We start from the raw sequence: 22,085 nt of genomic DNA, 5'->3' as shown, positions 1-22,085 counted from the left end.
CCATCTACCACTAACGGAACGCTGGAATCCAGTCGCAGGTGACTGAGACCCCTAAATCAGCAGCCCTCCATCTCAGATATTCCCGGCGGGTTATAGCTAATGACTTTTCCCTCTGCCATGAGCAGTCACAGCCTGACCCGGTGACACTCCTTTATCCCTTAACTGTGGGGTGGCGGTGGGAGGTCAGCAAATCCCCCCTTCGCAAGACGCTGGGGACGCCCCTGGAAGTTCGCTTTCATCCTCCAGGTTTTCTGCTTTCTCCCCTCCCCCTGCCTGCAACGCCCCCGCGCCTCGCCTGCCCCGGGATTTGCCCGCGCCTGACGGGCCCTTTGCCCCAGCCCTGGGTAAATCAGTCCGGAACACGCCAGGCTCCGAGACGCGGAGGGCGGCGTGGCAGCCCCGGCGGGGGTCTTGCCTGACTCTCGGAGTCTGGGCGGCGCGGCAGCTCCCGTCACTGCGGCGAGGGCCGGGCTCACGGCCGCGCGCCCGCCGCCGCCGCCTCCATGCTGCAGCGCGGGGCGCAGTTCCTCCCGGCCCGGCGGCTGCCGTTGTCCGAACACGCCGGCACGGGATACCGGGGGGCCGGGCCCGCCCGGGCCGCAACCGCAACGTGGGAGCCCCTTGCGTGAGCCGCGGACTCGCCCGGGAGCCGCGGGCAGCGGGAGGGGCACTGTGTGCAGCGGCGCGCAGGGAGGCCGCCGGCGTGTGCAGAGCGGCCCGAACTGAGGACTCTGTGTGTGTGTGTGCGTGCGCGCTGGTGTGCATGTGTTTGCGCGTGTTTTTCCTTCTTCCCTTGAGGATGGCAATGGCTTTGCAGCTGGCCGCTTCCTTAGGATTCCAGACTTTGTGGAGCTCTGGGTTGTGAGCACTACCCACTCATATAATCCATTTTGCATGGTCGGTTTATATCAGGAGAAAAAAGCGCAACTGGACGGGGGTGGGGCAGACGGAGGAAACCTTCTGGAAATACAAACACGCACACACAACACTCACGAGACAGAGGAAGGATGAAAGACCTGGGAAGATGTCTGTAACCTTCCTGCTGGCCCTTCGGTTTTTCCGGGAAGATTCTGGATCGTTTGTACCTTTTTAAGTCATCTTGGCATCTATTTTTTTGTAAGCTCTCTCCAGCTAGAAGTGTGCGTGCGTGTGTGTGTGCGCGCGCGCTTATCTGATGCATTTGACTGTCTTTTATCCAACTGCCCAGAAGCAAATGTGTTAACTTGGCGGTGCCCCTCGATGTCCGGCTTCTTGCAGAGCGCGGAGGACGCCCAGACCCATTTTCCAGGCTGGATTCGGAAGGGCTACTCAGCTTTGGACCCCTGTGTAAGGATCGTTTTACCTAGAAGCTTGGAAAGCGCCAGTATTAACCTGCTTCCAGGTACATCACAAGGTCACCAGGGGGTCTTGCAGCCATCTAGTTTCTGTGCATCCAGACCTTCCTGTCTTGGCCAGAAGGATATCTACCTTTAGGTCTACATAATTTGAAGCCAAAAGTTCAGCCTGTCAAGCTGGTTTCTGCACAATCAAGGTAACAAGAATTGCCTTTAAAACTGCTTAACAAAATTCCCGACTCTTCGACTCTTCCTCGCCGGTTCCTGGCTCTCGCCTCCCCACCAAAATGTCACCAGCTCTTGAATTACGTGGATTTGGGTTGGAGGAGAACTTGAAGGAAACGTGAGCGAACGGCTATGCCAGACCACTCTCTTTGCTGCCCGTGGTGCGGTGGGCATCCAAGCCGATCGTGAGAAGGACCAGTCCCCGCCTTGCCTTCCTTTCCCGTGTTGAACTGGGTGTGTGTGTGTGCAAGTGTGAATGCGAGTGCGCGCGCGCCTGGCTGCGAGTGGTGAGTGTGTGTGTGTGAGTGTGTTTCTGTGTGTGCGTGCGCGGCCGCCCTGCCTCTGCCTGCTCCCCGGGTACAGAAACGCGGGTTTCATGGGGCGATCGCCGCGGATCCCCCACCCAGCGCGACCTGCGGGCAGCGGCGGCAGTGGCAGGAACCGCCTCTCGGACTCCCTAGGATGCGGGTGCTGAGCTATGGCAGAGGGCAGCGAAGTGACGGGCGAGACCCGCGTAAGACTGTGAAAGCCACCTGGAGCCACCTTGCCTGGATCGTACCTGCGGGCAGAAAGTCTTCCTACGATCGTCTTTCCTCTAGAGGCACCAGGTAACAAGCAAACGACTACCCGCCTCACCCACTTTCCTTCTGATCTTATTTCTAGCTTCTTATCTGCATTGCAGGCTACTTTACTTATTAATGTTTTGAAAATCATTAAGGAAGGCTGGGTATCCAAGGGCGCTCTGTGATGTAATATCATTTATAGTAGGTAGAATATAAATCTATACCTGAGCACTTAATCTGGCAGTGAAAGCTAAGAAAATATGGATACGCTCCACCCTAAATGATGTTTTTGGAAAGCTAGGCGTGTTGAACCTGTCTGAAGATGCCAGAGATTAAAATCCCGTGTTTCCTTCAGGCTATGGTTGCCACGGACCATTTGGTATCCAACCCTCCCCAGATTGTGGGGTGCGAGAGGGTGTTTGGTTTCCACCCATCGTTTCAGGCAGGGATCATTTTGACCCTTCTCTACCTCTGGTGCCAGGTTGTTTTACTTTCCTTATTGTGGACGAGCTTGCCAAATCCTTTAGTAGTTGTAAATTACGCATCTGGAGACTTTAATTCAAAATAGAGTTTTCTTGGAACTTGCTTTGCATGGAAGGGAATTCATTGTCACGAGGTATGTGTTGAGATATAGTGTTTAACTGCCAAGGTGTGCTTTTATGTAGCAAAATAGATCCGTGAAAGAAGTCATTTTTATATCTAGAGGAGCGCAGTTAAAACCACAACCACCACCCCTACACCGTCCCCAGCTGTATTGTCTCGGCTGTGGAGAGGGGGCTTGTACGCGCGTGGTTTGTTTGTTTTTATTTTGTTCTGCCTTTTTGTTTGTTTGTTTGTTTGTTTTATCTGTGTATAATGAAAATTCTTGCCAGTACCTAGATTTAGAGGGAGTAGGGTGGATTTGCGACTGTCTGATTAACATACTGGGTCTGATGTGTTAAAATGGCTAAGGCAGAACAAATTTAGTGAACTTCCAAAGCCCCTTACCCTCCCACCTGATTTCTCTCATTTCCTATGCCATCACCTCTGCGTCCCTTACGGAAAATTCTCTCCCTTCTCGAGGGCATTAGGATTAACAAGATAAAGCACTTCCAAAGTAGTCTCATCAATGTTTTATTAGACGGTGAAGTAGGTCTGAATAATTCAGCTAAGAAGTGCCTGTTTGTCTCCCGCCTTCAGGAGCTGCCTGCTCGCTGCACCCAGTGGAGGGTTTGGCTCGGCCACGCGCACAGTGCCCTGCTCCGGGAGGCAGTGACTGGGGCTGCTCCGGGGGTTTGTCTTTGCTAAAGCTGCTTGGAAAGTGGAGGAGCATTACCTGCTTTTCCTCCACTCGCTGCTTTTTAAAATAGAGACCCATATGATGGCATTTACAGACTGCAAGCCCGTAGGGAGCTAGCTGCTCTCGCTGTCCCTGCGCCTGGATGTCCCTGACTACTCTGGAGATTGGGCTCGGCTGCTGCTGCAGCCCTCGCAGACTGGTGGTGCTGCAAGGCCATGTTTGCAGCGGGCTTGGGGGCTGGGCTCCGCCACTGCAGCTACCAGGCCCGCGTTGACACTTTCTTGGGGCGGGGCGGGGAGAGCTCAGCGGGTCCCCTGGCAGACAGCAGGCGCATCATGGCAGAGGTGGCCGCCTGGATTTGAGACGCAGGAGGAGAGACATGCGTGGGGGGCAGTGAGGTCCTGCCCGACTTCCTGCGCCTGCAGCCCCCTCCCCCTTCTTCGTAAATGAATATTCAAGTACACAGAAGGAAAGCTGGCTGGCTGCAAAAAGGCCTTAATATTCAGATACTGCATGACTTCTCAGGATTCAAAACCTGAAACTGTGTTTTTCCTAGGTTTCCATTTGTTCCTCTCTTCTCTCCCCTCTTGCTCTCCTGGATTTAATCAGGTCATTTCTACTGCTGTTTTACCTCCAGTTGAAATACCACTGGAGACACTGCTACCTACCCCACCCCATCTCCAATAAATATGAAGGAGTTGAGGCCACCCTTCAGACAGATTTGCTCTGTAACTTTGATCTCTAGGGAGAACCAAGAAAGGATACAGAGGATAACTCGACTTTAACAGAAAAGCAGGTTTCCCCTCTACTTTCTGAAGAGTCGAAAAGAAAAGGGTACTGCCTGCATAAAAAATAAATATAACTGGGAATTTGGGAGGAATTAGGTGAGGATTTTTCTTTTCTTTCATCTTTTTCCTTGTCTCTTTTAGTGAATTTTTTATATTTCTCCTATCACTCAGAAAATCGTAATTAGAAAATTGATTTGTGTATACTAAAAATCTGACGGGGACACCTTTTTGTGCCCCGAATTTCTCCAGAATACTGTTGCCACAGAAACTATAGCATACTCATAATATTTGTTAGCAAATAAGGCATCCCTGTTTAAAAGGTTCCCAAGAAAGATGGGATGCTGGTGGAGAATATTAGTACTTGGGAAAATTATGTGTTTTCTCTTCCTCCCTCCTCCTATCCTTTCACCTTGGCCTTTTCTCATTAAGGATTCAGTCCTTTGGAGATTAAGTCTTGTCCTTGTACCCTCATCCTCAGGGAAGGTTGAAACAAATGTATTAACTGGATATTGAGTGCTCAGATGCCTAAATAGAGATTGTGGTATGATTCATGTTTAAAAATGCCATTCATTGGTGCAGACTGGAGGTAGGTGAAGTGTCATAGCCAAATAGACTCCCTAGCATAGGGTTTCATGTGTATAAGTTCCTTAAAAAAATGGAGCTTTCTGCCTTGCTTTCCTTCTCTCTTGTCTGGAGAGACAGAGAGGTGCAAACCAGTTTGAGTATCTGAGTCCACTGCCCTGGGTCAGCGTTGTACTTAGAGCTGGTCTGACTCACTAATAGGTTAAGACTGTCAGATACTGATAGAAAATTTCCTAGCAAAACCTTCCTTCTTTGTCAGCCCTCTTACGGTCACTAATAAGAGGGGCAAAGCACTAGGAAAGCCAGAATACCCATGGAAACGGATGTGAGCACATAGGCAGGTGGAAAGAAGTTGTCATTTAGCTCCTGTCCCTGAGACCATTCCTTTGTCATTATTTCACTTCCTCTTTTCAAGAGGAGAATGACCTTGAGCAACACCAGACTTCTGTGCTTCACGTACCTCTTTTCCTCACAAGTGATGTATATGTGAACACACACAGACATATACACACACACCTCATTTGTGAAATATGAGATTCTTGTGCTTGTGTGTTTTGGGAGGGGTTCATCAAGATATATCTCTGACTAATATCAGCCCAAGGTGATTTTCTTTCCTTTTCCTTAGAGTATATAGCAAGAGCTATGGTCACTTGAGGCAAAATTGCCCCACCCTTACCCCTTCGTCCAGTATTTTGGTCTCCTCTGTCATTCAGTGTATTCTTGGTATTAAAGCAGTATCTGATTATGGCACTGGTGTTTAAATGACCATCATAGGTTATAACTGCCTTTCATCTTTTCGTGAATGACCATCAGTTCCCTTTTGTCCATTTAAACCAGTGTTCTGTTTCCTCTTGCTGCTTGAAGCACTTTAGACTTGGTAGTTTTGCTGAGTGTTCCAGCTGGTGAAATTAGGATCTTGCTTTCTGCCGAGACTGTTGCTGTTTTGTTGTGTGGTTGGGATGAAATGCTTGCAGATTTCTAACAGTGTTCCTGCCTCTACAGAAGACAACTACATTGTAGTTCTATATCATAACTATCTGGTTATTTAAAGGGAAATTTATTATAAGTAAGATTGCTAAGTGTTTTTTGCCAATTTTAAGGTTGGAAGAAGAAAGCTGCTTGAACCTTCCTGATGGCTTAACTGGCTGATCTATTGACTAATTCCAGTGATGTTTATTTTCTATTTACTCAGAAATGTAACATACCGACATTACTTTCAGAATTTTGTGTATAGTACAAATGATTCTAAGTTTTATGTTTCATTGAAGAATAAAGATATAAATTCAGGTCTTTAAAAAGATGTGATTGTGACCCCATAGGATACATGACTAACTGGTAATTTTGCTAAATCATTCCACTGACACACATGTGCATAGCTCTGCCTCGTTCAATAAACCTTGAGAATGAGACTACTTATTATATTTCTACAGTCCACATTTTAATTCCTGTGGCATCCTTCAATCATTGAGGACTATTTAAAACCTAAGGCAGTATAATTTGTCCATTACATGGTGTGTGCGTGGTGAAATTAAGAAGCATTATGTTTATAACTATTGAAGCTATTCTGGTTAGAGGTATACCATTTTTATTATGCTCTATCAACATAAATTGTATGTTATTATGAAAACTCCAGTTTCATGTAAGTATAGCAAGAGATAGAAGAATAGAATTTAATTCAGATATAATGCAGTTTTTTAAGCTTTTTCATCTTAGTGTTCTGATAGATTCTGTTCTGACAGAATGCTTTTTACTGATCTGTGACATAATTTAATACTAATTATGAAAATGGTTAACAAGTGATAGAAAATTACAAAGGAATTACATGGTTATATAAGTGCTCTATCACTTTACTGATGCCAAGTAAGTCACATGAAAAGGCTTTCTTATTTAAACTACAAACTACGTCAGTAAGGTTTCTCAGAAGTTGGCTTTGATGGCTTGCCTATGTTTGTTAAGTTACAGACTCGGTCACTTTGGGAGGAAAATGCCAGTTGACCAATTTGAGTCTTCCTAGAAAATATATCTTTTAATAAAATCTGTCTAATTGTAAACCTCATGATTTTCTTCTTTTCTTTGTAGGAGCATATTTGTAATTTATTGCTTTTAAAAAACTTTCCAATGAAATATTTTGAAATTGGTGTTATTATAATCTTTATGAAGAACAATTGCAGAATTACCACTGAATATTGAATCTATTTTAGATTTTATAACACAAAAAAGCTCCAGAAAAGAAGTAATAAGACACAAGAATAAAGTTATAGGATCCTTTCCCCAACTCTGAGAGTGTTTCTGAATTCTTAGAAAAAGAATGAAAGAAAACGCCAATGAGTTCAATAGATACTCAATTAGAACTAGTACACTTAAGAGATTGAAGCCCAAACAGTGCTGTTTACATTACTGTATTTTCACTTTGCCCTTTTTAGCTCTTTTAAGGAAATTCTAAAGAGACATGCAGGACATATTTTAGTTGCTCTCTGGATTCTGTTATCCATGTTGACTTCTCATTTCCGGTCTTGAAGTAGTCATGAATCTTTGGAAGTGGTATCATTTCCAAAGTTATGTTTGCATTAAAGTGATTTACTAGTGGAAACATCAACTCTGTAACCATGAAAACTAACTTTCTTGTATCTTCTTTGGAAGTAAAGCATGAGGTATTTTCTTAGTAATTAGCTCTTTTTGTTATTTTTTTCCCATGGAGTAAAAGTTAGGTTACCAAGTGATTTATGTGCACTTGTTTTATTAGTGCTAAGGCATTTGTACAGCAGCATTAAAATGTATGTACTTTATCGGGCAACACTGAACATTGCATTGAGTACTCAGGACATATGCTTTATTCTACATGGATAAAGATACCATTATATCACTAATATTCACTAATATATCACTAATATTTATATATATTTTAATTTGAAATGTCTCACTTGTTAGAAATGTGCCCACCTTTAAGTTGAAAATTTGGGGTTACTTATAGGAATTGTGTGGGAAATTTGCCTTGTATTGACTGTTCAAATGTCAGGCACTTTGACAACATATAACTAGACATTGGATGCTGACCTCAAGAAACTTATTTTCTTAGTAACATGAAAGATGTAAACAAATACATAAGGTTGAAAGTAACTGATATTTTTAAATTCTATTTTGATATTTTATGTTTTGTACTCGGGAAAGCATAGGAAATCAGGAAATTGTAACTGTGTTTTGTAGACAACAGTATTGCACAGTAGTTAGACGCATGAACTTTGGGATTTCACATACCTGTGTCTCAGACCTGTGTAACCTTGAGCGAGTCTTATAACCTGTCTGAGCCTTAGTGTCCTCACTTATAAAATGAAGCTATTAATAAAAGACACTTAGCTGTCGTCACCATCACCATCATCATCTCATCATTAGCTATCATGAGGGTAAAGGAGGAAACTAAAGGAAGTGATAATTGAATGACTTTGAAGCCTATTCTTGGGGCTGTAGATCATCAGGATTCCAGGGAATGCTAAAGGTCATCCAAACCAGAGGTTGGGCAGTCCAGTGTCCTCAGAGATCAAGCAGAAGATGGAAAGCAGTAAGCCTTGCTGGTTTTAAGAAATTATAGGCTGTAGGATCTCTGTTATACTGGAGAGTGCTTGACTTACCCCAGACATCCAAATTTAAATTCATTTTAACCCCTGATGGGTCTGGCATTATGAAACTTCTAAGTTATTCTGACATCCATTCAATCTTAAATTTTCTTAAAAAGCATTCCTGCCGTGTGGTCATCTTCACCCAGCTTGGGTCCCTTCAGTGATTTCAAAAATTACTCCGTGTAGAGTAGATTATTTGGTTTTTGTATAGTCTTATTTTAAAATTTCTTTTTGGGATTGAGCCCAAAATCTGGCATCCTGTGGCTTCTAATTAATGTGGGAGCAGAGACACACAGTAAGTCTAATTCCCAATAACAGAACCTCAAATATTTAAACTCAGTTACTCGAGATCCCCAACCCACGATGGCTCTGCTTATGATTAAACATAACTTGACCTAAACAGGTTTGGGACAGTTTTCTATGTATCATGATTTCAAGCCTTTTACACTCAATAAATGTTAGCTATCGTAAATCTTCCTCATCACCTTCTTTGAGATAGGCTCCAATTTGTTTTCTTGCTTCTCATTGAAGTATGTTACCAGCACCAGCAAGCCCTGTGGGTCGACTAGTGTAGAGTTGAACAGGGCCATTGTTTCCTTGCTTTTGACACTGGAGAAAGCAGGTACATGCAGTAATCCTCCATCTAGCACTCATGTCAGATATTACTGTTTGAGCAATGCCTTCTTCCCTCTTGAGTCTGGACAAGTCTTGAACGTGTATCTCTAAGATGCTACAACTTGTCGTTTTAAGTTTGGACACAAGGTTTAAAGCATTTGCCATTCAGAGTCTAGGCATGCGTAAAGATACCTGAGACCAGTCTTTCAACATTCACATCACATGATTTGCTCATGGTGCTCAAATTAGTTAAATCTTCTCCGCTAAATATTGAGAGAAAAGTAACTTACAAATTATAATGGTAGTGTTCATAATATATATGAGAAACAACAGCATGGAATAAGACAGGGTGGATTTTCACCTCACCCTAACTTGGCGAGTTGGCTCTCTGATCTAGACAAGAATGATTCAAGGCCCATTCTTTGATCTGTTTAACAAATATTTCTTCATTATTTAATGCATGCTTTGATACTCTTCTAGCCATTTCTCCTTTGAGACACAAAAGCCCAAATGGCGTAGATACCGTTCTGGGAAGCTGAAGTCTCTAGTGAGAAGCAGATATTCTTTCAGTGAGGCAGCCCTAGGCCCAGGTCAGTCTTGCTGATAGTCTCATATCTTTGCCTTTTAGTTTACCCTTAAATCTAGATAATATTGATTTCTAGAATATTTATTAACTCAATTTGTGTTACCTCCTCCATTATTGAATAAAATCCATGTTTAGGCTTCTAGTAGTTTCCCCAGACCTTCATATGAGGTCACCTCCTAATTTTCAACAAGGGGAAAATCATTTATATGCAAAAGGAAATAGTCAAACTTCCTTTATCTGGTATCCTTGAAGAATGGGTCTTCCTGTACTTGACATTCTCCATAATCTTGAATGGTATTTGAGGCATCAAGTTTAGAAATATCTTCTTTTTTTTTTTTTTGATGTTTTACTTTTAATGGAAATGCTGATAGTTATTTAAATGACACACCAATTCTAAACATGATTAACTTTTTCTCAATGACTTCAGGTCTTCATTGTATATGTTAGATTGCAGAAAGCCCTCTTGGACCAGTCTATGATATGTTTAAGGCAGTTTATACTGATACTAAATTTTTCCCAACTTCTTTTCCTTCCCATTATCTTCTATGTGTGATTAAAAACATTTTTGCTTGTTATCATATAGCTAGCATTTTTATCAGTGGGCCTGTTTTCCTTTTTCACTGACTGATGGAAATATATTGACAGAATGGCAAGATTATTAGATATTTTTGTAAAGTAGAGCGTGAGTATGACTAAAATTCTAAAATCTTTTCTATTGAGGAAAGCGCATGAGCTTTCCTCTATGTACTTTATGTGGAAAACACTGAAAGATGCTAATATATCTTGCATTAATGTATGATTAGAGGATGATGATGATGATGGTGGTGTCAGGATCATCTTCATTTTCTGAGAATGTCGTTTGTGTACACTGCTGGTTTTTACTTTCCTCTAATCCATGCAGTAACCTTCAGCTTGGGCATGATTGTATACATTTTTAGGGGAGCGAGTTGAGGCTGAGGGCAGTTAATTTACTTATCCATGATTAGATGACTAACGGACAGTAGGGCTAGAATTCAAATACAAACATTTCTGATTCTAAAGAAGATGCTATATTTGCTACATCTAGGAGATTTCCCTTTTCCCCTACCTCTTGAAGCTGTTTTTTGGTTATTATTCTATAAATGTGTTTTTAACCTCTTTCAAGAATGATGACTATCTTCTGAATATGCATCTTATTCTCAATTTCTTTTCCCTTTATGGTACTCTATGAATTGCTATGTTTCATATCTGGAAGTTTTTGAAAGACTTTATGGTTATCCATTAGGGGATTCTCTGAGAAGGAAATGTTTGGTCCAGAGTCTGGGATATAAGTATATACTTTTTTTTTTTTTTTTGGCTAAACGAGACTGTGTGATTTTGGGTGATTTAGTCACTCTCCCAATTCCTATCTGCAAAAAGGACTTACTTGCAAGCCATTATAAACTGGCTGGTATATGTAAGTAATTAATAAATAGTTTTTCCATTTAGTGCTTTTCCTAGTCCAGATGAATCAGAAAATTCTGTGAGACTTTAGGACTGGATGAAACTTGGAGACCACTCTGTTTATCTTTTGCTGTTTATCTTTTGCATGTGTCTCATTGTCCTCTGCATTCCACTCGCCTGTGTGCAGGCTGCCATTGCAGTCCTTAATGAGTGCTTGAGGCTTTAGCCCCAGTTACCTCCTCCCTGTGGGATGGGGCCAGGAAAAAGTCAAGTAACAAATTCATTTCCTCACCTTGTATCCAGATTTCTGTGCTGTTATTTCAGAGGGGCCTGACATTAGCCAAAATCTGATACTTAATTCTTGGTATATCTGTTGGCAGAACCAACCATTTCTAGATAAAGTCTTGTGGTCTGTTCCCATCTGTGATTTACTTTCTTACCTCCCTTGGTGAATTCAAAATAACCACAAATCCACTGCGGGTCTTCCGATTAAGCGTAGATGTCTGTTTGCCTTCCTCTTGATTCTGGATTGACCTTGGGACTTGCTTTGAACTATAGCTGTGGCAGAAGTAATATGTTGTCGTTTCCAAACCAAATCCTCTAGAGATCATGTGTTCTTCACTGTTACCCTCCTGGAGAAATGTTAACATCATGCGAGGAAGTCTGGGAACCACTGCTGTGAGTGGCCTGAGTGATCTCTAGCACCAATGGCAAGACATGCCAATGAGGCCATCTTACACCATCCAGATACAATTAAGCTTCCAGGTAATTATAGTAACATGAGTGATCGCAGGTGAGACCAGCAGAAGAACCTGCTCAAATAGATGACCCACAAAATAATCATGAACAAATAAAATGGCTGTTACTTTAAGCCACTAAGTTTTGGGGTATGAAAAGATAACTGAGCCAACCAACCCCCACCCCCCCGCCCCCACCTTGGGTGATGGGACATAGCCAGCTACCATGCCTATTTTGGAAAACAACCCTGCCTCCCCCCCTTTTTCTTTTTTCCTCTTAATTCTTTCAACAGATATTTGTTAAATATCTACTATGTTTAGGCATGCTGTCCCTCCATCCCTGGATTCATGGATTTTTGAAGAGTATATATATTTTTTAAGCCATTGGATGTATTGGCTGATTCCCCAAATGCCTCAAATTTCCTCAAATTTATATTTATCGAGATGTTTCCTAACATGGATGAATGTATGTGAGAATGAAATTTGATTTGCCTGTTTTCTGTTGTAGCCGCTTATCACTGCCTTAGAGAAGCTTCCACGAAAGGGTCGTCCTCTTATGCTGGGGATCATACCATTCACCTAAAGCCCCAGGGAGAATTTGTCTTTGTTTTTTCAAGTTACCTTTGGGCTTGGTTTGGTTCAGAGTGACGTTTTGTCATTTCTCCAAGACTTCATTTTTACCTTCTAATTATGTTTTAGTGATTCATATTTACTCTTCACTTCTTCTGTAAATTAAATCTAGATTGCACAATTACTTTATTCTGAAACTTCATACACACCTCATTTTATTTAACAGTGTTCTCATTTATGTATCAAATTACAAGAATTTGACATACTGTTATAGATATAATAAGGTGCAGAGTGTAGGCCATGGGGCAGTGTAGTTATAATGGTTTTATAGCTTTCTGAATACTGTTTATTTGCAAAAAAGGCATAATTACAAAAGGAATAAAGTCATATTCAGTGTTTTTACTTTTAGTAAAAGAGATGCATTTGTAGGGGGGTGAGAATGCATTTACATCAGTATTTTCTACAAAGATGTTTTGTTATGGATTTGAAAGTCTCCCTGGAATATATGGAATATGAAATATTTTATTTACATTTTCTTTCTGCTATTTCTTACTGTGATTTTAGGGTTTAAAATAGGTAATGTATGTTCTGCTAATCATTTGAAATTTCTACTTGTGCATTCTAAAATAACAAAGTACCTATTGTATTTGTTGCATGTTGCAGTATACATTAAAGTTGATTTTTTTAGCATGGTAGTATCAATGTCCTCATCTATAAATGGGGCTAATGTTGACATCCCAAGGCCTGCCGTGAGGAATAATGCATTCCCAGGACTTCACACATTGAGCATTCCATTATTTGCCAGTCAAACAGCACTAGCCAAATATATGTCCTTGTATTTTATATATCAGAGTGTAATATTTGGCTTGGGTAGATTGTGAGCTTACAAATATCTTTCTACTTTACTTTGTTGAGGCCCCAGATTGAAGGAATCTTCTACGATAATATCAAGCAATACTTTGCTTCCCATGTGAATGCAGAAGTTTTTTAACAAAAATATGAACAATAAAAAAAATTAACATAAAAGCAACCTTTCATACAGATCTAGAATAACTAAGTATTGTTAAACTAGCTAGAATAACATTTTAAGAGAAACGTCTCAAATAATGTATGGCTTTTTGTACATGATTAGGAAAACTGAAGATAAGAATTATTTTACCACTTATAGGCACGACCAATCCAAGTTGTTTAGAGTTTTAAAATTATACACTTTGGGGAGCTTATGAAGAAAAAAAAATGTAAAATTACAAACCCAAAAGTTAGATAAGATACCTTGAAAGGGGCCTGTGTGTGTAACACTGGCTTTGTGGCTGGTCTACTTTTCTTATTAAGGACATGTTCAGTTAGTTCAGGAGAAAATTAGTAACTTTCTTTTTCTTTTCCTGATTGGGAAAATTGATTTTGTGGTTCTTAGACTAATTTTTGCTGAGAAAATTTTAAACTCATGGTAGCCTCCTTAATAGTTCTAGTACTTCTTCAAATATATTTTTATTAATTGAAAATTAAAATATTTATCTAAGTAGCCATCTGAGTATATGACTGTAGCACTTCTTGTTTTATTGGGTCAAAATAAATGGAGAAATCAATATGTGTAATTGATGACCAAATTTTTCCAGTGATGTTGGAGAAATAGTTCCTTCAATTTGAGATGATGTCTATAGCATTACAATTAATAACATGGAAAAAATAATTATTTCTAAAGTATCTATATTCAAAAGGGAAGCAGATTCAAGGCAATGCTTAAGGAAAGTAGAGAATTTCAACAAAATCATGTTTGGTACAAAATGTACACTCAGGAGGTGTTGTTTGAAAATTGATAGGTACATTAATAAATATTTATTTTTAAATGTGGTTCTACAGCACTAAAATCTATTTTTCTAAACTAATGAGACAAAACTAGTTTCATTTTTATAGTCATTTCCTGTAAATTGGTACTTACACTTTAATGTTATGAAAAGAAAATCATTATTTTTGAAATATTTTAAAAAAGCAGCTCTTGAAAAACAATGTAATGTCATTGTGAAGATTTTGTCTGTCCACATATTCCTTCTATAAAATACAATCTATATAGGGAATGAGAAGTATCAACTTTTTCAAGCTGATTCGAAGCACATGGTACAAAATTTTCCTTGATGGGGTAATAGGTTTTGTGGGATTCTGTGCTTCTTGGATGGAGAGAATCCATGTGAGCTGTGTATAAATGGAGTTAGTACTCATTCTTGCTGAATTGGTGCCATCAGTGACAATTTGAATACATGATTTGCCACTGTAAGTTGAAATCATGTGTTGATTATATAGCAGTCCAAAGAGCAGAGACCTGTAGGTGAAAGAGTGAGACAGCGATAGGAGGGTCCAAAGCTTGTTAGAGTTCAGATTGTTTCATCAGCATTCTTTAGCATAAGGTTTTTGGTTTCAGCACCTTCAGCTAAGGCTGGAAAACAGGGTTGTGTCACTTGGGACTCATTTAGCTGCAAGTGAAAAACCCAACCCACATTGGTTCAAGCGTCAAAGGAACTTCTTGGTTATACAACCAATAGCCTTAAGCAGAGTTATCTTCAGGTATAGCTTGATTCAGAGTTGCAGGTAGCTGAAAAATGTGGATCCCCTTTTGGCTCTATTTTCTCTCTATTAATTCCCTTCTCAGATTTGGAAGAGTGGGTTACCTTAGCTTCATATCATCACAGTATGAAGTTGAAGTTCAAAGGCAGAGGGAGCAAGAAAAGAAAGAGGGAGGGAAGGGAATAGGGGGTAGATAAGGGAGAAGAGCAAGGAGAAAAGGTGGGAAGGAAGGAGGGAAGAGGAATTGCTTCCTGACAATCTGAGCAAGGTCCTATAACTGGTTCTTATCAGCCCTGGTTGTTTGACTTGTGCCCTGTTAACATCTCTGTGTTTGGAACTTGGTTAGAAGGAGTCAAATCGCTGCTTGGTTCATTTACTTCTTCCTTGCTCCTATATTCTCTTCCTCATTCCATCCTTTCCTTCTTTCTTTTCTTTCAGAATTATTTTACATGAAAAGCCTCTCTCCTGTCCTCCATGTGAAATTCAAAAGCCCATTCAGCTTTAGGGAAATTTTAATATTTGGCTTTGATAATCAGTGTTTTGTGCTGTATCGCAGTGGTCCCCAGCCTTTGTGGCACCAGGGACCAGTTTCCTGGAAGACAATTTTTCCACAGACTGGGGGAGGGGGTGTGTGCGGGTGGGGTCAGGGATTGTTCAGGTGGTAATGCCAGCGATGGGGAGCGTGGGGAATCACAGTGAGCTTCCCTCACTCGTCCACTGTTGCTCACCTCCTGCTGTGTGGCCTGGTTCCTAACAGGTAGAGGACAGGTACCAGTCCACAGCACGGGTGTTGGGACCCCTGCTGTAAGGGAAAAAACAGTTTTCCCTCTACTCTTCCAGGTTTGTGGCTGAGATCCCTCTATAATAAAAGTAACAGGATAAAAACAAACAGAAATTTAATAACATGTATACCTCCTACATACATGGAAGATACCCAGGAAAAATGAGTAACTCCCCTAAATGGCCCAAGCCATCACCTCGAAGACCATTCTTAGCTAAAGACAAAAGATTCTGGAGGGAGAGGGGACAGTTATGGGAGATTATCAGGCAAAGCACAATAAACAAGGATATGGTTGTTATGTGGATCTAAGTTGGCACCTTCTCAATTGATAAATTTCTAGAGATTTAGTCATCCTTCTCTTCCTGGTACAGAGAGGGAGACACTCTTACGAGTGGATATTTCCTTCCTAAATGTAAAATGTCTCTTACAAAAGGGTGACTTCAGAGCTTTTCCTTTGCTGTCTCTTAAAATAATAAGCCAAAAATAAACTTTTAAGCCAAAGAGGCATATTTGGGGGTGGCATATTCAGCTCCCCTTCACTGCTTTAAGATTTTTTTTAGCAAGTTTTGTTATTTTGGGAGAATTGAAAATTGTCAAGCCACAGACTTACTGTAAAAATCTTTGAAATGAGTGGGTCTAATAGAATTTACCTACGAAGGAAATTGCATCTGTCTATCATCGAGAAGTTAAATAATATTTGAATTATTTGAATAAGACAAGCTTCATCTTACTATAATAGAACAGGAAAAGGCTATTTGAGTATACACTCACATGTATCCTCATAAGCGTATTTATTTTTATCAAACTCTAAATCTTTATTAATGTACATGCTGTATATTGTACTGTTTGCAATTATTGCACTGTAAAGAAGATTGTGAATAATTTCTAAGCTAAATAGTTGTGGAAGAATAATCAGCTTTTATTTAATTTTGAAATAAAGTTTAGTAAAATTATAAAAGAAAATGGTAATGAATGAATGTGAATGTAATTAGTCTCAGGTAGCTTCTTTTTCTCTTTGTAAAACAGTGATTGTACAAATGCTGAATAATTGTAGCTTTTGCATTCGTTTTCATAGTATGTATTTCAGCCTTCTAAAGGATAGCATTCTTCATTGCGATTTGCCCATTTTTTGAAGCCATACTCTCTTTTGATGGCACTAGGTCTCTCCCACTTTCTTTTTAACTCTCTACTATAATTTAATTTTAAGGTTATAGGCGATAGTAATGAACTCAGTTTTAACTGGGTTAGACCATCACTTTGTACTGACTTTCCAGTGTGATTTCAGTTGAAGGAAGGAAGTTATAAAGCCCTGGCATGGGGTGACCTGGGTCAATTTGAGAGCCTCTGCTTCAGCATCAGAGAGTGCAGTATTAAAATTCAGCCTTCCCCCTTCTCCTCCCCGCTGAAAGGCTGATCACAATTCCCACAGGACCACAGCATCCCTACAGTTATTAAATAAAGAAACTTTCATGAAGACTAAAACAGCTAAAATTAATACCAGTGGGGATTTTGAAAAATTTCTGTGTGTTTGAGTGCCTATTCAATGGCACATTGGAAAAGTAAACACCTGTGTTTTGTAGGCAACTCTTACGTAACAGTTACTGGTATATACGTCCTCTATTAAGTGTCTTTTTTTTTTTTTTTTTTTTTGGGGTGGGTACACCAGGTTCAATCATCTGTTTTTATACACATATCCCCATATTCCCTCCCTTCCTTGACTCCCCCCCCCTCAAGTCCCCCCCACCCTCCCCGCCCCAGTCATAAGTGTCTTTTTTAAATTAATTAATTAATTTATTTTTTGGCTGCGTTGGGTCTTGCTGCACATGGGCTTTCTCTTGTTGTGGCGAGCAGGGCCTACTCTTCGTTGCAGTGCATGGACTTCTCATTGTGGTGGCTTCTCTTGCTGCAGAGCATAGGCTCTAGGTGCCTGGGCTTCAGTAGTTGTGGCACGTGGGTTCAATAGTTGTGGCTCGCAGGCTTAGTTGCTCCGCGGCATGTGGGATCTTCCCAGATGAGGAATCGAACCCGTGTCCCCTGGGTTGGCAAGCAGATTCTTAAACACTGCACCACCAGGAAAACCCATATTAAGTGGTTTTAATAATCAATTTTCAATGTCTTTATTACACAACCCATGAAGAAATTTAAAAAATGTAGCCCTGACTCTTTAGCCTTAATTGATAGCTATAGGCGATCTCTACTCATATTTCTATTCTATTTTAATTGCACTGGGCAGGCTTCTTAAGGTATCATCCATTCTTTAAAATTTGGATAGTTACCTTCATTTTAGCTTACTTCAACATAGTGGAGGTGGAATCATTCTTTTTCTAGTTAACTTTTGGTCAGAGTACTCTAAAATTAACTAATTATAGTGAAATGACAGTTCTGCATTCTTCATTGGGAGGAAGTTGGCGGCAGCCTCTGAAGAAAATAATGCACTGTGGTTAGCCAATGTTCCTGTTTCCTCTAGTGTAATGTAACTAGTTTAATCAATTACATATACAACAATAAGTTCTTGAATTACCAAGAAGGAAATGTCTCCTGGCCACTGTATATAAGGTATTTTGATGTCAAATACCTTGAGCTTCAGCTATCCAGAGTTTGCAGTAACTTCTGTCCCTTACTTCAGCATGGATAGCACATAATCCATACACTTTTCTACCTAAGCATACTTTAAAATATTTAGTCTTTTAAGCATAGTCCAAGACATTGCGCTTTAGTCAGTCACTGTGGTTAGAATGACTGGTTAGATTTCCTGCAATTAGTCTTTTTGTGGAAATATCATTGCTATTATTTAATTAAAATCTACAATAGACTTTTCATAATTGTGAACAAGAAGGATATACTGTAATGAAACATCATATCATTTGCAGTCTCTTCAGATGATTCTACAGAGGGGAAAAACATTGAGCTAGAAGGTTATCAGAAAAAATAGAACATAGCAAGAAAGTTAAAAATAGCAGTCTCTTCCCTGTCTTTCTCAGTCCAAGTAGAGCATTCATTGTATGATTCTTCACCACATCTGCAAAGTGCTTTAAAGATTCACTTTTAATTGAGGTAACCTGAGCTTTTTGAAGTGTAACCAGTGACAGACTAAAGTGACATTTTGATTAAGTAGTGGTTGAATTATGAAATACTGTTACTCTGAGTCACTGCTAGGAACCTTAATTGGTGTACAGAGTCTAACTAAAGGAACAGCAAAGAAGAAACAAGTAAATAACCAAATCATAGTACCTTTTCACATCAGTTCTCTTACAGGAAAAAAAAAAAGACTTGCTTTTTCATTCCATCTTTTTTATTCTTTTGTTTGAATCAATGAAGAATGCCCCTCCTGATTTTTTTCCCTGTTCTTTGTCTTAGTTCTTAAAAAATTGACTAATTGAAGATAAAAGATCTTAATTACAGGCTAATCAGTTGCCAGTTTGATTTTCAATGAAGCAACTCTAAGGATATACTTTTTGTTAGCATTTTCATTCATATTTTTTCTAAGACACACATTGCTTTATTATCTTCATCCTGATTAAGTGGTGGATATTTAAAGATACATTAATGAATCAGAGAGAATAGTATAGAGTGCTTTTCTTTATATAGTACTCTGTAGTGTACTCCCACATTGTGAAATGTTAAATAGGATCAAGGTATGGCCTTGAAATTTATCCCATAGTTATGCAAGAAATATATATTACAAGAAAGTGAATTGCAACATAAATTATAATAGCAAAAATATATTTCACAAAATACTATACAACCTAAGTATTTATCAATAGCAAGTAGATTTCTTGACAAAATATTGTGCTGCTCTTTAAATAAATGAAATAGTTCTATATTTGTTGATAAAGAAAGCTGTCCAGAAAATATGGCTACATAAGAATGGAAGTTGTGATGACTATAATGTTATCCTCTTTGTAAATGTGTAAAAATATACATACACATATGCAGATGTATATGTGTATATCCCTAAGATATACATTCACATGTGTAGATACACATAAGTGCATATTTATGAATTAACATTCTTTGGAATGATACATACGCACAAAAAGTAGATGGTGGTTTTGCCTGGGTGATTGTCAATTTTATCCTTTTATGGTGTTTGAAACTTTTTCTCACGTACATTTAATGATTTATAATAATAACAAACTTAAATGTAAGGTTTTAATAGCCATTACTATTACAGATCAAATAAAATTAAAAATGAATATTTGTAAAGGATGAAATGCCATTATATACTAAACATTATATTGTTGACTGTTTATATGTCAACAAAAACATCAGTGATATTACAAATTTATTTTCTATTAATGAATTGCAGAAATTTAACAACCCAGCTTATCTAGAATGTTGCTTGCACTGTAGGAAACAAACACTATGCATGGTTCTGAGTGGGAATTTCACTTAAAGTATGAAATGCCAAAAACATTCAGTTGCTTCAATGTTTCAGCTCTGCCTTATATTATAATTTTGGGGGAGAAAGTATCTATAAAACCTAGACATTTAATTTAACCTAAAATAATAGGAAACTTTGACTTCCAGCATAAAGGATATTTCAGTCTGGGCTCTATTTAAGTCCATAGATTCATGTTCCTGGAGATAGGAATTTTGAGTGTCTGGTGCTTCTTTGCATCAGACCTCAGTGCAGTGTTTGTCATGTAGATGAATGATTGGATCATTAATTTAAAAAAAATCAAATCATTTTTTTCTAGAATCTTAATGTAGTTTCAAAATAAGTGGTTCTCTGATTTACTCCAATGTATTTTTTGATTGAAGTGTAGTTGATTTACAATATCAGTGATTCAGTTATATATATATATTCTTTATATATATATATTCTTTTTTCAGATTCTTTTCCATTATAGGTTATTATAAAATATTGAGTATAATTTCCTGTGCTATGCAGTAGGTCCTTGTTGGTTATCTATTTTATATATAGTAGTGTGTATATGTTAATCCTGTCCTTCTAATTTATGCCTCCCCTCCCCCTTGGTAACCATAAGTTTGTTTTCTGTGTCTGTGGACCTATTTCTGTTTTGTAAATACGTTCGTTTGTATCATTTTTCTTTAGATTCCACTTATAAGCGATACCATATGATGTTTGTCTATCTCTGTCTGGTTACTTCATTTAGTATGATAATCTCTAGGTCCATCCATGTTGCTACACATGGCATTATTTCAGTCTTTTTTATGGCTGAATAATATTCCATTGTGTGTGTGTGGGGGTGTGTGTGTGTGTGTACACCACATTTTCTTTATACATTCATCTATTGATGTATGTTTAAGTTGCTTCCATTTTATTAAGCAAATAAAATGAAACTAGAGGAGACAGGAGGCTTTCCTAGGAGATCAGTCTGGAAAATTGATAATGGAAATGAAAAGTACCACTAAATTACACATTAACAGAGATAAAAGTTTATGTGGATTTTGCACAGATGAATGAAGTTAACCTTTGAAAATTATTTTATCTCATATTTAACAAGAGTATAATTATAATTGTGCATATCCCTAGAGCAAAAGAAACACTCGGATCTTATGCCTCTGCACATTTTCAAATAATGTTGATCAGGAGCATAAAAGAATAGTTTATATTTTACATTTAAATTTCACAGCAGAACTCTAAGGATGTTAATTTATAAACACTTTTAAAAATTTATTTTCACTTTTTATTGATATATAATTCACATACCACATATATGTCTCCCTTTTAAAGTGTACAATTTAGTGGTTTTTAGTATAATCACACGTTGTGCAATCATTCCCATTATCTAATTCTAAAAAATTTTCATCTCCCTCTAAAGAAAATTCATACCCATTAGCAATCACTCCCCATGCCCCCTCCCAGGAGATTAATTTTTTGGGAAATAAAAACAAGGAAAATAAAAAGAGAGGAAACACACACACACAAACACACACAAACTAAGGCTTTAAAAAAATAATTTTCCCAAGGGTGTTTCTTAATCTTTTAGATAAGTAAACCAATTTATTTTGAGGCATCTTGCAGGTATTTTTTTTTATTGAGATACAGTTAACATACAATAAACTGCATATATTTAGAGCATACAATTTGGTATCCCAATCTCCCAATTCATTCCCCCCCCAACCCTCCCCACTTTCCCCACTTGGTGTCCATATGTTTGTTCTCTACATCTGTATCTCTATTTCTACCTTGCAAACCAGTTGATTTGTACCATTTTTCTATAGTCCGCATATATGTGTTAATATACGGTATTTGTTTTTCTCTTTCTGACTCAGTTCATTCTGTATGACAGTCTCCAAGTCCATCCATGTCTCTAGAAAGCATCTTGCAGGCATTTTTTTCATTTATCACGTGGTTTCATTCTGCCAGATCATTTTCAGGAGCTATGCTTTTGATTCCAGAGATTAATCAATATCATTTTCATTGACTTCATGAAATTCTAATTTTTATAAATGAAGTAAA

At 39.0% G+C, this 22,085-nt stretch overlaps 1 protein-coding gene across 1 annotated transcript in view; it reads left to right on the top strand.

Moving 5' to 3' along the window:
* The first annotated feature begins 2,019 nt into the window (after nt 1–2,019).
* The window catches only part of LRFN5 (leucine rich repeat and fibronectin type III domain containing 5), a 268,652-nt gene continuing 248,586 nt past the window's right edge, over nt 2,020–22,085 (top strand). The window contains exon 1 of the mRNA XM_057722364.1: nt 2,020–2,167. The gene's annotated coding sequence lies outside the window, so the exon portion shown is untranslated. The remainder of the gene's footprint in view (nt 2,168–22,085) is intronic.

Source organism: Hippopotamus amphibius, chromosome 2 (genome assembly GCF_030028045.1).
Source record: "Hippopotamus amphibius kiboko isolate mHipAmp2 chromosome 2, mHipAmp2.hap2, whole genome shotgun sequence".
In the NCBI taxonomy this organism is placed as follows: Eukaryota; Metazoa; Chordata; class Mammalia; order Artiodactyla; family Hippopotamidae; genus Hippopotamus; species Hippopotamus amphibius.
The sequence above is the reverse complement of the archived record's forward strand: the minus strand, read 5'-3'. Positions and strand labels throughout refer to the sequence as shown.